Raw genomic sequence first — 13,216 nt, forward strand, 5'->3', positions numbered from 1 at the left:
GAAGGCAACTGATTGGCATGGGCTGCTTTCCTCAGTCCTTCCTAGCGTCAGTCAGCCTTTCTGTCATCATGTCTGTTCACACTATCCTGCCTCCAGGTGGCCAAATGCTCCCAGTCTTGCTCATCTTTCCCCAGCTTTGGCCACTCCACCAATCTCCCATTGCTCACTTATTTTTTCATTAGCAGCAGCTAGATTGCAGCCGAGGAGAAGCAGGCTCACTGTGGGAGCACTAAGAAGAAAGCATAGTAGCAGGATTCCCGTCTGCTCTAAATGGCCTACTGCAAGAGGAGGTACAACCCACCCTGGGGTCAACTTCTTCAAGTCCCAGGGTGTCCACCCACTTTCTTCCTGTCCTTTTCCCCTCTCTGACCAACCTATGTCCTTCATGTCTCATGTTGAGGAGGGATCTCTGAAATGAACTTGTACAACTAAGACCCTGCACAAAGCAAAAAAACTATTGAAGCGGAAATGTTAGGGTTCCCCACCCATAAACCACTTTACCATTTATCTGTAGGTCCTTCATTGGCCTGCTTCTTCAGAAATGAATCCATGTGCCTCCAGTTCATATATAATTTTGCTTCATACACTTTCTAGTAACATGTTCCCTGGGCTATGTTCATCCCTGATATAATGCAATAAAGGCATATGTTAAGTGCCTTTTTTGTGAAGTATCTCCATTTGTGTTCTCTATTCAGTGCTACTTTCCTAATTTTTAACAATAGCAATATAAACATAGTCTATGGATAGTAATCACTCTCCATTTGAAAACTTTTATTGTCTCTTTTCAACCTGAGCGAGTAATCTCTCTAACATTAACCTTAGACCTGAGATCATTCAAACCATTTGATTTTAGCTGCCTTATGCTGCACCTGCTCCAAATACAACCTTCCTGAGACAGTGACCCAAACTGCATACGCCATTCTAGGGAAGTCTAATAATTGTCTTCCAAAGTGCCAGTATTGCCTATTTTATGTTGTATTATAGCTCACTGCTCCATCAGTCTAGTATCTTGTTTGCCTTTTTTATTGCAGCTGTGCACAGAAGTGACCGTTTCTACAATTTTTTCCCACAATAATCCCCCAATTCTTTCTCCGCTCAGTGTGCTGTATTTAGCGCACACTCCCTGCTTTTGCTCTTTGTTCCGAGACTAATTACTTTTCATTTTCTACACTGAGCAGCATTTGCCATCTGCTGCCTCATCAACTAAATGATCCAAATCCCTTTTGAATACGCTTCCATTGTTCCTTATTTTCTCTGTCTTCAGTTTTACCATCAGAACAGTACAGATTTCATACAAGCAGCTCAGCTGATGTACTTCTGACGCAGGAGCCTGGGAATCCATAGAATTCTCTTGCACATTAGATCATCTCTCACTGGTTCTACACCTTCCTCCATTCATAAAGAAGACTGTCAGTTTTGGCATATATTATTAAATTCACATATGCTTTATGCTGTTTTGAGATAAACTATGGCTTGAAGCCCCTGCCTTGCATTGGGGATGGTGCAGAGCAGCGGATTGTGAAAACAGTGGATAGGCTGGATAGCCTGGTAGTGCTTCCAGGGTGCACAGCTGCTGTGTGCAAACCTCTGAGTGCAGCACGCTCTTCTATGCCTGGCTGGGCAGCTCTGCTAGCTGGTGCTGAAGGGATAGGGTGTCATGGGAGACTGTGCATTTCAAGCAGGGTTGCCTCCATTGGCCCAGTGCAGGGTCGGTACACCCCATCACACAAGCATAGGGTCTCCCTGTGGGATCAGGCAATTGCAATAAGAAGGGCTCGGGACCCCTGGCAGGGCTGAGCAAACAGTCTACAGCCCCTGGGTGGGCAGAGCCAAGCAAACTGTCTATGGCCCCTGAGCCTCCTGGCTGGGGCAGACAACAGCAGTTGGGGGTTCTGACCCCCCTGGGCAGAGCAAACAAACAGTAGCCACCTCTAGTGGCAAGTGTGTTGGGGATAGGGAACCCAAGCCCATCCTACTTTACCGGGTTATGACCCAGGGCCCTATGAAGAAAGGAAATTCCCAGTTAAGGGTTTAAGCATCAGCTTCTAATATATTCCCTGGGTCACTTTCTACCGCAAGGGGGCATCTCCTCAGCTGGCATGGGCTTGACATGCCAATCAGTCTCTATGGTCAGCTGCTCATCCGCCATGTAGTTCAGGTCCACGATTCCTACCACTTGGAGAGTCACGTGCACCTGCAGCACACATCCTACATCCTTCCTCCTCCTCAGCCAGCCCAGAGTGAACAGGGCTGCCTCCTTTTATCTGTCCCTTCCACCTGGAGCGTGTGCAGAAGGGGTAAGGAGGTATGGTCCCCTGGGCCTACAGTGATTGGTCAGGCCCAGCTGACCCAATACAGGGTTGATGCACCCCATCACCTAGGGCCACAACCCTGCCTCTTCCCTGCCCCTTTTGGGATAGTTATTGGATCTAACTTGGGGAGTACGAGGATTGCAGTTGTGTCTTGCTTTCTATCAGGACATAAAAGAACCTTGTGCCTCACTCCTCTTGAGCCACCCATGCAGGGGATGGCAACAGTTTGGCCCATAGGTAAACATACCCATTTTCCTCAGACCCCACAATGCAATTTCAAGATCTAAAAAACTCATCTTCATGGCTAAACTCATACAATGAATGCAGTATCCCCTTCAGATATGTGGGATGAACAGCATGGGATATAGCTTTTGTTCTTAACTGTCTTTGTGTGCAAGTTGTGGAAGAAAGGTACAGGGTGAGTACTGGTGCTACTACAGCTGGAAAGAGGCACATGTTTCATTTAGCTGATATGTATTCCACACTGTTTTCTTTGGGAAACTATCCGCTTCGCAACAGCAAATCTGACCAGAGTCCCTGCATTTGGGACTTTTCTTTTGTGTTATCATTTTGTAATGATATTGAAATGCATTGTCTGGGATAATGTACAGATGAACAATCTTTTGGTTTATCTGTTGAGACAGTATCTATTGCTGTTAGAATCATATCTGTGGTACATGCAGGTAAGAGAAGAATTAAAAAACTGTTAATCAGAAGATTATAGGCCTCATTCTCCACTGCCTTGCACACTGTATATTCATTTATTTATGTGCAAAGCAAGCTCAAAGGAGGTGCAAAACTCCACTGAATCAAAATGATAACATTTTACATAGCTTTATGCTCACTAGAAACATGGCTATGCAAGGAGCAAGACAATGGAGAATCAGGCCCTGTGGTTTGCAACTGGAAGAAGCCACTTTGTATGGGGACCACTCACTTAAATATGGTCCCCGATCACAGGCTACTTTCTGGAATAGCTCAAAACCTTTGTTAGGATTATATCTAATTTATTTCTTCAAGCTGTGTTCCCATTTCCTCAAATTCCACATAAATGGGGAAAAGCAATGTATTATATTTCATAGCCAAGTCTTAATAGGATTCTATAGTTAACAGAAGACAATGCCTGAATCATTCTCTGTCCCCTTAGACCAAATAGCAAGGCCAATGTCTTGAAAAAAATCTGACTATAGGTGCTTCCATTTTGAGTGCCCAAATTAAGAGACTTTGGGCTTGATTTTCAGAGATGTTGCATATTCACTGTTCCTATTAACATCAACTCCCTTGTAGGATAGAGTGACATATACAGAAGATCATTGCTCATCCTTAGAGATACTATTCTGTTAATGACTACACTTAAGCTGAAGAAGTTCATTACAGGTATAGATGGAAATCCTTCCCACAGTTCTCCTCCTGGGCTCAGATTTTCACAGACAGTTTCATGTTACAGACATGACATAATTTAGTTTAATTTCCCCTGAGTAGAGAGGTACAAAGTTAAGAGACATGCCAGGGCTTTCATTTAAAAATAAAACTGGACAATCCTGTTTTGAATGCCCTTGTCCAAACCACTGGCCAAGCTTGTCAGGCCTTACGCTCCACTGCCAGCATCCGTCTGTCTGTTTGAAATGCAATAACTTTTGAATGCTACATCCAACCAATTCCAAAATTTCAGGGAACATCTTAGGCATCAATTGCCTGAACCTTACTGAATTTGGGGACAACTGGAACACCAAAGATAGAAACTGTGCGCCCATGGAGTAACTGTTATCTGTCGATGGCCACATTAACACCTTGCAGCATTACAATACCCCTGGTCATCCTCCTAATATAGATTTACTATGTTGAAACCCTGAATGACAGAAGAGAAAAAATTGTTCTTCTTGCTGGGAGCCGAGGGGTGGATACTCAGCCAGCAGCGGTAGCCAGAGGCAGAGGAGAGAAAAGGCTTCATTAATTCCTTCCTCCTTTCTAACTTCCAGCTTCCTCAAATTCTGCTCCTGGTTGGGGAGAGGGCACCAGCCATCCCCACTTACCTTGCAATCTGAAGGAAGGAAGGAAGGTACTATGTGGGGAGATGGAGAGATACTCAGACTCCTGGCATGGTGTGCAGAATGGAATAGAGGGGGGCAAACAGAACCCCTGCAAGGGGGTGGGAGGACTCTGGTATAGGGAGAAGAGGTGTGGGGTTATAGAGAGACCTGGTGGGGACCCTGGTATGGCAGGGAATGGGAGCACGCAGAAACCCTAGTGGATGCGGGGATATACTGGTACAGGGGAAAGGGGACACAGAGAGCCCCTAGCAGGAGGAGGAAGGTTGGAATGGGGGGGAAGAGGAGTCCTTGCCATGCGGGGGGAAAGAGGGAATGGAGGGCATGGGGGAAGTGAGAATAGGGGTACACACAGAGCCACTGGCTTGGGGGGACCTGGTATGGGAAGTAGAGGGAGTAGGAGGCACCCAGAACCCCTGCCAGAGAGAGATTGGGAGAGGGTTGCAGGCAGTCCCTGAAACAGAGGGGGAAGGGTGGCACACACGGAGCTTGTGCGGGCAATGGGGACAAGCAGCCCCTGGTGTCTGCAATAAGCTTAGCCCACAGAAGCTATGCAGTGCACGATCCCCTACTATACGTATGATGAACAATACATATCCTACACTGTCTTTGTAGAAGGTGTAGCTTGAATAAGCATGTAAAACATTATCTGAATCTCTGAAACTCTTGAAAGCCTCCTATGCACAACATTCAGGCATAGCCTGACATGCCCACCTTGCCTCTCCCTCTGCTGGCAAAAGAGCCTCCAATGTCATTGTATCGGATAAGGAAACAATCCCACATTCCCTCTGTGAGCATGCAGCCTCCTCAGTTATCCCACTACTGTGTCTTCAGGTAGTACTGAGACAGCTGAAATCCCACCCCCCTGACTGCTGCACAAGCCGTTTTGCCTATACATGCAAACAATGTTTCTTGATCTAGTATCTCCTCTAGTCCCACAATACCCAGGACAGTGTCCCACCTCCCAAGCCCCTGACGCCATCTTTCTTTACTGTTTTCAACTAGTAGCTGCTGTCAGCTCTAACATTCAGGCCACTTCTTCCTGCTGACACACTGCTCTGTCTGTCCCATATTCTCACCCACTTTCCTATTTTTGCTTATTTGTTCTGTAAACATTATACTCTTATAGTTCCATTCCTCCAGGCCAGATTGTGTGCTGCATCTTTGTGACCCTGGGACTCTGAGCTGGTCTGGGGGCCAACCAAGCCCAAAGTGTGATTTCGGGCAGTTCCAGAAGCTGCTTTCACTTAGAAGCTACCAACAGGCTGCTCTGATACCCAGAATAGCCAGAGCATAGAGTAGCCCCTACTGCTCCTCACATGTCTCTGAGCCAGGGGCTGAAAAGTGGGAAGGGAGGAAGCCATTAACTCCGCCCCTTCCCTAGCCTATTCCATTGGACTGTTTGAATTTTGCAGGCTTTTTACAATGGCTGAGCCAGTGTAAAGGGGACACAGTATTGTCCAGAATTGGGTCTTAAGTGAATGTCTTGATTAAACTACTGGCTTCTCACTTCAGCTACATCACAAGTATCTCCCTTAGCACGTTTATAAATCAGCCATTCTATGATATGTGCTTCTAGCATTTGTAGAAAGCACAATCGCTTTTCCTTCTCCAGCGCCCCACTCCCTTGCCCCTTCTCCCTATTTTTCTTGCATCATTTGCTAGTAAGATAGAACCAGATTCTGATTTCACATACCAAGGTCTAACTCCATGTAATAAGAGTATAATCATAGAATATCAGGGTTGGAAGGGACCTCAGGAGGTCATCTAGTCCAACCTCCTGCTCAAAACAGGACCAATCTCCAACTAAATCATCCCAGCCAGGGCTTTGTCAAGCCTGACCTTGAAAACCTCTAAGGAAGGAGATTCCATCACCTTCCTAGGTAACCCATTCCAGAGCTTCACCACACTCCTAGTGAAAAAAGTTTTTCCTAACATCCAACCTAAACCTCCCCAACTGCAACTTGAGACCATTACTCCTTGTTCTGTCATCTGGTACCACTGAGAAGAGTCTAGATCCATCCTCTTTGGAACCTCTCTTCAGGTAGTTGAAAGCAGCTACCAAATCCCCCCCTCATTATTCTCTTCTGCAGACTAAACAATCCCAGTTCCCTCAGCCTCTCCTCATAAGTCATGTGCCCCAGCCCCCTAATCATTTTTGGTGCCCTCCGCTGGACTCTTTCCAATTTTTCCACATCCTTCTTGTAGTGTGGGGTCCAAAACTGGACACAGTACTCCAGATGAGGCCTCACCAATGCCGAATAGAGGAAAACGATCACGTCCCTCGATCTGCTGGCAATGCCCCTACTTATACAGCCCAAAATGCCATTAGTCTTCTTGGCAACAAGGGCATACTGTTGACTCATATCCAGCTTCTCGTCCACTGTAACCCCTAGGTCCTTTTCTGCAGAACTGCTGCCTAGCCATTCAGTCCCCAGTCTGTAGTGGTGCATGGGATTCTTCCGTCCTAAGTGCAAGACTTTGCACTTGTCCTTGTTGAACCTCATCAGATTTCTTTTGGCCCAATCCTCTAATTTGTCTAGGTCCCTCTGTATCCTATCCCTACTCTCCAGCATATCTACCTCTCCTCCCAGTTTATTGTCATCTGCAAACTTGCTGAGGGTGCAAACCACACCATCCTCCAGATCATTAATGAAGATATTGAACAAAACTGACCCCAGGACCGACCCTTGGGGCACTCTGCTTGATACTGGCTTCCAACTAGACATAATGCACAGGAGAGACTGACTTTTCAGATCTGGACCCACTCACACGGATCAGTATCTACTAATTTCACTGGTTACTGTTACACTATGAAATAACTTAATTGACTTCAGTGGCAGTTCTTCACATTTTCCTCCATCCTCCCTTACCTCTGTGCAGTTATAGATCCCATGATGCACTTGCCCATGTGAAAATGTGCCAGAGCAAATGACTGACGTCCAAGGATTCTGTTCTCCAGGCATAAGTTATCCTAGAGATTCTCCCTAGCTCTGACACCCAGAAATTGCAGGCTGATCTAAAATTCTAGCACTATTGTTGTTGGATGTGGTGCTAATACCACTGTTCAATTTACTGAACACGGAGAACTGCAGAGCAACCATATGCACTACTTCTTTAGTATGGAAAAGCTGAGACAGTAGGTTGGTGCAAGAGGGCAGTTGAGACTTTAATTGCCATGTGGACAGAAGAGAAATATTCAGGCTAGTTGAGTGCTGCCAAATGCAATCACCAGATCTCTGATCACCTTGTGGAAAGTGGAATCTAAGGAACTGCTGGGCAGTGACAGGAGAAAATAAAGTCTATGGAGGTTTGATACAATTGAGTGAAGAACTCAAATAAGGTCTCTGTCAATAGTTGGACCACTTGTCCCTATTTCAAGGAGCTGGAGAAGGTGCTAACATCCACACTGACCACTGAACCCATTAATATTGTGGGCAGCGAGGACGTTGAATTTGAGAAGCCAGTGGCGGAGGAGAGGGAAGATGAAACTGAGGAAGTGATCTGAAGAAGGAGCTGCCTCATTCAGGTATTGCACAAGCTCTTTATTACTCTGTGGTGTGAATGCGATTTGTGGAATTGTCAGTGCCAGAGTAAGGCTGAGAATGGAGCCAGGGCTCCTGATGCAAGCACACAGGTTTGTTATGGTGCTGGCATGTGCCATCGTTCAGTGAGATCAAAAACGCTCTTGCTGCTATTTCCACCTTGCCCTGCTGAGAAAATTATTTCCTCTAGCTCTGAATGTCTGAGCAATTAGTAATGTTAGTCACACACACACAAACACAAACACACTCATACATACATATATCCAGACCCTTCCTCCAAGGCTTAATGAATTACAGAGCTGATTACTGCATGGCTGCACTTCTTCATGCTTGTGATGGTCAAAGAGGCATCTGGTAAGTTCAGTGATATGGTCTTTGCTGCTGCTAGCTGATTGGTCTCATTTTCCCATAATGTCTTAACACAAGCAAAACATTCCAAATGTTGGCGGGGGAGAGGAAATTATTTTATATAGTCCAGTTAATAAATTTGTTTAATTTGATCTGGATGCCAACTAAATTGACTAGTTCTATAGTGTGGACCACTCCACTTTGTGTATTTTTTCCTAATACAACAAGAGCTTCCCTTTAATTATATTTACCTTACACAATCTTAACTGTCTTTGGGCTGGATTCCCTAGTCCACTCTGGCCACTTTGCACCACGTACAAATGCTGAGAAACTCCCCATTGGTGCAAAGCCACCAGCTGCCTTGCCCCTTCCATACCATAGAGGGTAAGGCAGGAGAGGAAGGGGAGGGGCAAATTGAGGCTGAATGGATCTTCATTATGCCAGTTCTTCACTGAGGTAAAGACCCTTACATCACTGGTGTAAATCACAGTACCTTCTTGGCTATTCTACTTATGCCAAGACCAGGTTAATGCTGCATTAGAGAGCCGCAACCAGCTCCTTCATGTCTTCCCAATTCACCAAGCAGGGCTTTCTGTGTTCTGAACAGATCCTTTCCCTTTCTTATAAGACCCTCTCTTCACCCAAGCCCCAAGGGCTGACTCCCTTCTCTCTCATAATGCTGACCTCTTCTCCTCTTTTCCTTCCTTCAGTCGCCTTTCTGCATTAGAGTTACCACAATCAGAATGCCTACATTGCTTTAGTGTATATTATGTTGTACGTATTTCTATTTTCATGATTTTTTTTTAAAAAATGATGAAAACTGAATGCAAAAATGAATGTTGACTATCTTACTAGAGCAGCTACTTGTGAGTTAATAAAGCCAGGGATGGGAATCCCTGTTAGCTTCTTTTGCTCTTAAAAGACCAATAAGTAGTGTTCCCCAGCAGGGCTGCTAAAATCATAAAATCTGCATTACTTTTAAGAACCTAACACTATGGTGTTTTAGAAAATAACTACCAAACTTACCAAGATGATGGATATGTGCAAGTGGTGATATGCACTATATTATATAGTTATGTTGTAGGTAATGAGACCAGACTATACAATAACACTTTAGTTGTTTGTCTCTAAACAAGTTAGGTCAAGGAAATCACTGAAATAATCCTATGGCTATCATGTGTCTAATGAGGGCATCACTATAGTAGGCTGTACTAATATGGCAATGCATGGGTTCTGAAATGTCTGTGTAATTATTGTTATTGTAAAGTGAGAGATCTGGACTGTAGATAAGTGCTTCTCAAGCTATCTGATGTGGGGGACCAGCAATTTTTCCCCCAATGTGCGTGCAGACCAGCAGCCGATGGCTCGTGGGCCGGCAACGGTCCACAGACCACCACTTTGAGTAGCACTGCTGTAGATCTCACTGTTATAGATGAGCATATATGCTCCTGTTCCTTTAGTGCATCCACGGCTATTTTTTTACTATCTCTGGTGCTGTTTAAAATAGCCCTGCAATGTTTCCAAGGAATATAATAAAATATAGTGCGTCAGTTTTGGCGAGAGCTAATCTACAGGTGATTTGATCCAGGAAAGTGAGACAGTTTTCAGACACTAGTTTGGGGAAACCATTCATAATGTGGGCTATCCCTGCAGTCTCTCCCCTCTCCACTAGATGTCAGTACAGGCCACTTGCATTCAGCAGGGGAATCTCTCAATCCTTTATTTCACTTAGTTACATCTTGTTAAACATAATTATCCTTGGACTTTAATCCCAGAGCGCAACCATTTCTAACCAGAGCCATCATGGTAAATAGCTGAGACCGTCCTGCAATGCATGGCACTGAGGAAGCAGAGTACAACACTTAGAGGATGAGATATCAGTAGTTGTTGCATGCACACGGTTTGGGCTGTCTGCAATGCAGCACCGTCTCTCAGAGATGTGACCTGATTGATTTCAAGTTAGTGCAGCGTAGGCTCCCCTTGCAATGTGTTCATCTCCCCATTAGATGTCGCTGCTGTCAATGCTGTACAGGAATATCCTTTACAGGGCCGCAGGGCTGTCGGCAAGAGACACAGACTGTAAGTTGTTGCAGCGTTGGCTAGACCTGTCTGTGCAATGATCCTCTCCCATGAGACTTGACTGGGGGTCACATTTAGTCAATGCAGCGTTATGGCTAAACGTTCCTTACATGTCTGTTCTTACATCAATAGCAGTTTTATTTAATAAACCTGAAGAGTCCCTGCAGCTGCATGCAGTCTGAACTCAATCTGAACCTCTACCCCAATATAACGTGGTCCTCGGGAGCCAAACAATCTTACCGCGTTACAGGTGAAACCGCGTTATATCGAACTTGCTTTGGCCTTGAGCATTTCCGTTATTAATACAGTATTTGACACAAGAAGTTTGACACAAAATTCTTGGTGTTGTTTGAGAAAGGGTGCATCAAGCCGGGGGTTGGGGCTCACAGCCACCCATCCCTGTCCGGGTCGGGGCTCAAAGCCCAGCACAAGGGTTGGGGCTCGCAGCCATGCATTGCAGTCGGGGCTCACAGCCTGGCGCAGCGGTCGGGGCTCGCAACTTGCAGCCGTGCGCTGGGGTCAGGGCTCGCAACCCCCCACATAACCAGGTCACAACCCCCCAAGGGGTCCCAGTTTGAGAACCAATGTTGTAGACGAGACAGAAAACCATTTTGGCTTTACTGTGTTATATCCAAATTTGTGTTATATTGGATCACGTTATATTGGGGTAGAGGTGTATATAAATGTGTCAGTAAAATAGTGTCATGCAGACTGTGGCTAAATATAGATAGAAATACTAAGTGGGTGAATAAAGCTATATCTGTGGCGTCCAACCTTTTGCACGGGAGGGCTGAGCATATTATTTCAAAAACACCAATGGGCCACAATCAGTACGTAGGGGCAGATTCTCTCTACTGTTCCATCTCCTGTGTGGAAAATGCATGCAAGTTCAGTGCTAGGGATTCCACCAGCATGCTGGTTTCATGAGGACAGGAAGGGGGAATAACTAGACCATGTTGTGTTCTGGCTATCCCCAGCTGGTTTATGGTCAGTAAGGGACTGCTGCCAGCTGCCGTAAGTTAAAACAGCCTCTGGACTTCTTTAACTTGGACTGGCGTGAAGAATCAGGGAGCTGTAACTGGTTGTTGGTTCTTATCTTCTCCACTCTGGGGCTCCCCGGGTGACTGTAGGGAGTGCTCCCCTTGTCTTCAGTAGACCCAAATGATCTCCAATCTTGCTTACCCTAGGGCTTCCACAGCCCAGCAGGAAAGCAGACAATGGAGCAGTCAAAAGCTACGCTCCTTCCTCAGTGATGCAACAGGCAGCCAGCAGAGATGTCCTTGCAACCATAATTCCACTTTTTCTGCATATGTATTGACATTACATGAATAACCCTGGGAATCAGGGGAGGTGTATAGGTACTCATATGGGGACAGATCCTTGGCTATGCCAAGGAAGGGGCTGGCTTTACATGTCACTCCAACATAAAGTAGAGTAGTCGGAGGACAGGAAGGGGGAATAGCTAGATATCTACATTTATGCTGGCTCACAACAGTCCATAGAGACATTCTGGCAGCCAAGAATCACTAGAGAGAGCGTAGGGTGCTGGGTCAAGTCCCCTATATTGAGCCTGGTAAGAAGAGTATCATGGGAGCCTCTATTGTAGTGCTATATTCTCTGAGGACTTCCTCATGCTAGGAAATCCTTAACCGGCCCTTTAAACCATGTTAAACTATGTGTTGCATGGAATTATATGAGATTAACACTTTATTGTAACAGAGAGCAGAATTTGGCCCAGCCCCGGAGCACCCATGGAGTTGGCGTCTATGGGTACATCAATTCATCTAGATATTTATCTAGTTTTACAACAGACTACATAAAAAGCACTAGCGAAGTCAGCACAAACTAAAATTTCACACAGCGATGACTTTATACTGCTCTATATACTATACACTGAAATGTGAGGACAATATGTATTTACATTCCAGTTGATTTATTTTATAATTATAGGGTAAAAAAGAGAAAGTAAGCAATTTATCAGTAACAGTGTGCTGTGACACTTTTGTATTTTTATGTCTGATTTTGTAAACAAGTAGGTTTTAAGTAAGGTGAAACTTTGTGTGTGCAAGACAAATCAGACTCCTGAAAGGGGTGCAGTAGCCTGGAAAGGCAGAGAAAAGCCAAGGGTGAGCTGGCCACTCAGACACCTTAACTTCCACTGGGGCTGGCTGAAAGTGCCTGGAGGAGCTATAATTTGCCTCTGATCTCTGACTTTCCCCTAGTACTGAGCTTAGTTCGGGAGGGCTTCAGAGTCTAGCTTAGTATTTGACTACCTACACGGTAACCCACGAAGGGCAAACGGGATCTCTCGCTGAGAAGAGCCCCTCCCCAAATCTTCTCCCTGCAGAGCTGCTCATCAATGAGCATGTAAAAGAAAAGTATCGGGGTAACCGTGTTAGTCTGTATCCACAAAAACAACAAGGAGTCCAGTGGCACCTTAAAGACGAAGAGATTTATTTGGATATAAGCTTTCGTGGGTAAAAAACCTTCAGATGCATGGAGTGAAAATTATCTGAAGACTTGGGGTAATTTTCACTCCGTGCATCTGAAGAAGTGTTTTTTTATCCACAAAAGCTTATGTCCAAATAAATCTGTTAGTCTTTAAGGTGCCACTGGACTCCTTGTTTGTTTATAAAAGAACAGGAGGACTTGGGGCACCTTAGAGATTAACACATTTATTAGAGCATAAGCTTTCATGAGCTACAGCTCACGTCATCGGATGCCTTTGGTGGCCCCACTGTATTTTCCACCGAATGCATCCGATGAAGTGAGCTGTAGCTCACGAAAGCTTATGCTCTAATAAATGTGTTAGTCTCTAAGGTGCCCCAAGTCCTCCTGTTCTTTTTGCGGATACAGACTAACACGGCTGCTCCTCTGAAACCTG

The sequence above is a fragment of the Dermochelys coriacea genome, chromosome 1 (genome assembly GCF_009764565.3).
Source record: "Dermochelys coriacea isolate rDerCor1 chromosome 1, rDerCor1.pri.v4, whole genome shotgun sequence".
Classification (NCBI taxonomy): domain Eukaryota; kingdom Metazoa; phylum Chordata; order Testudines; family Dermochelyidae; genus Dermochelys; species Dermochelys coriacea.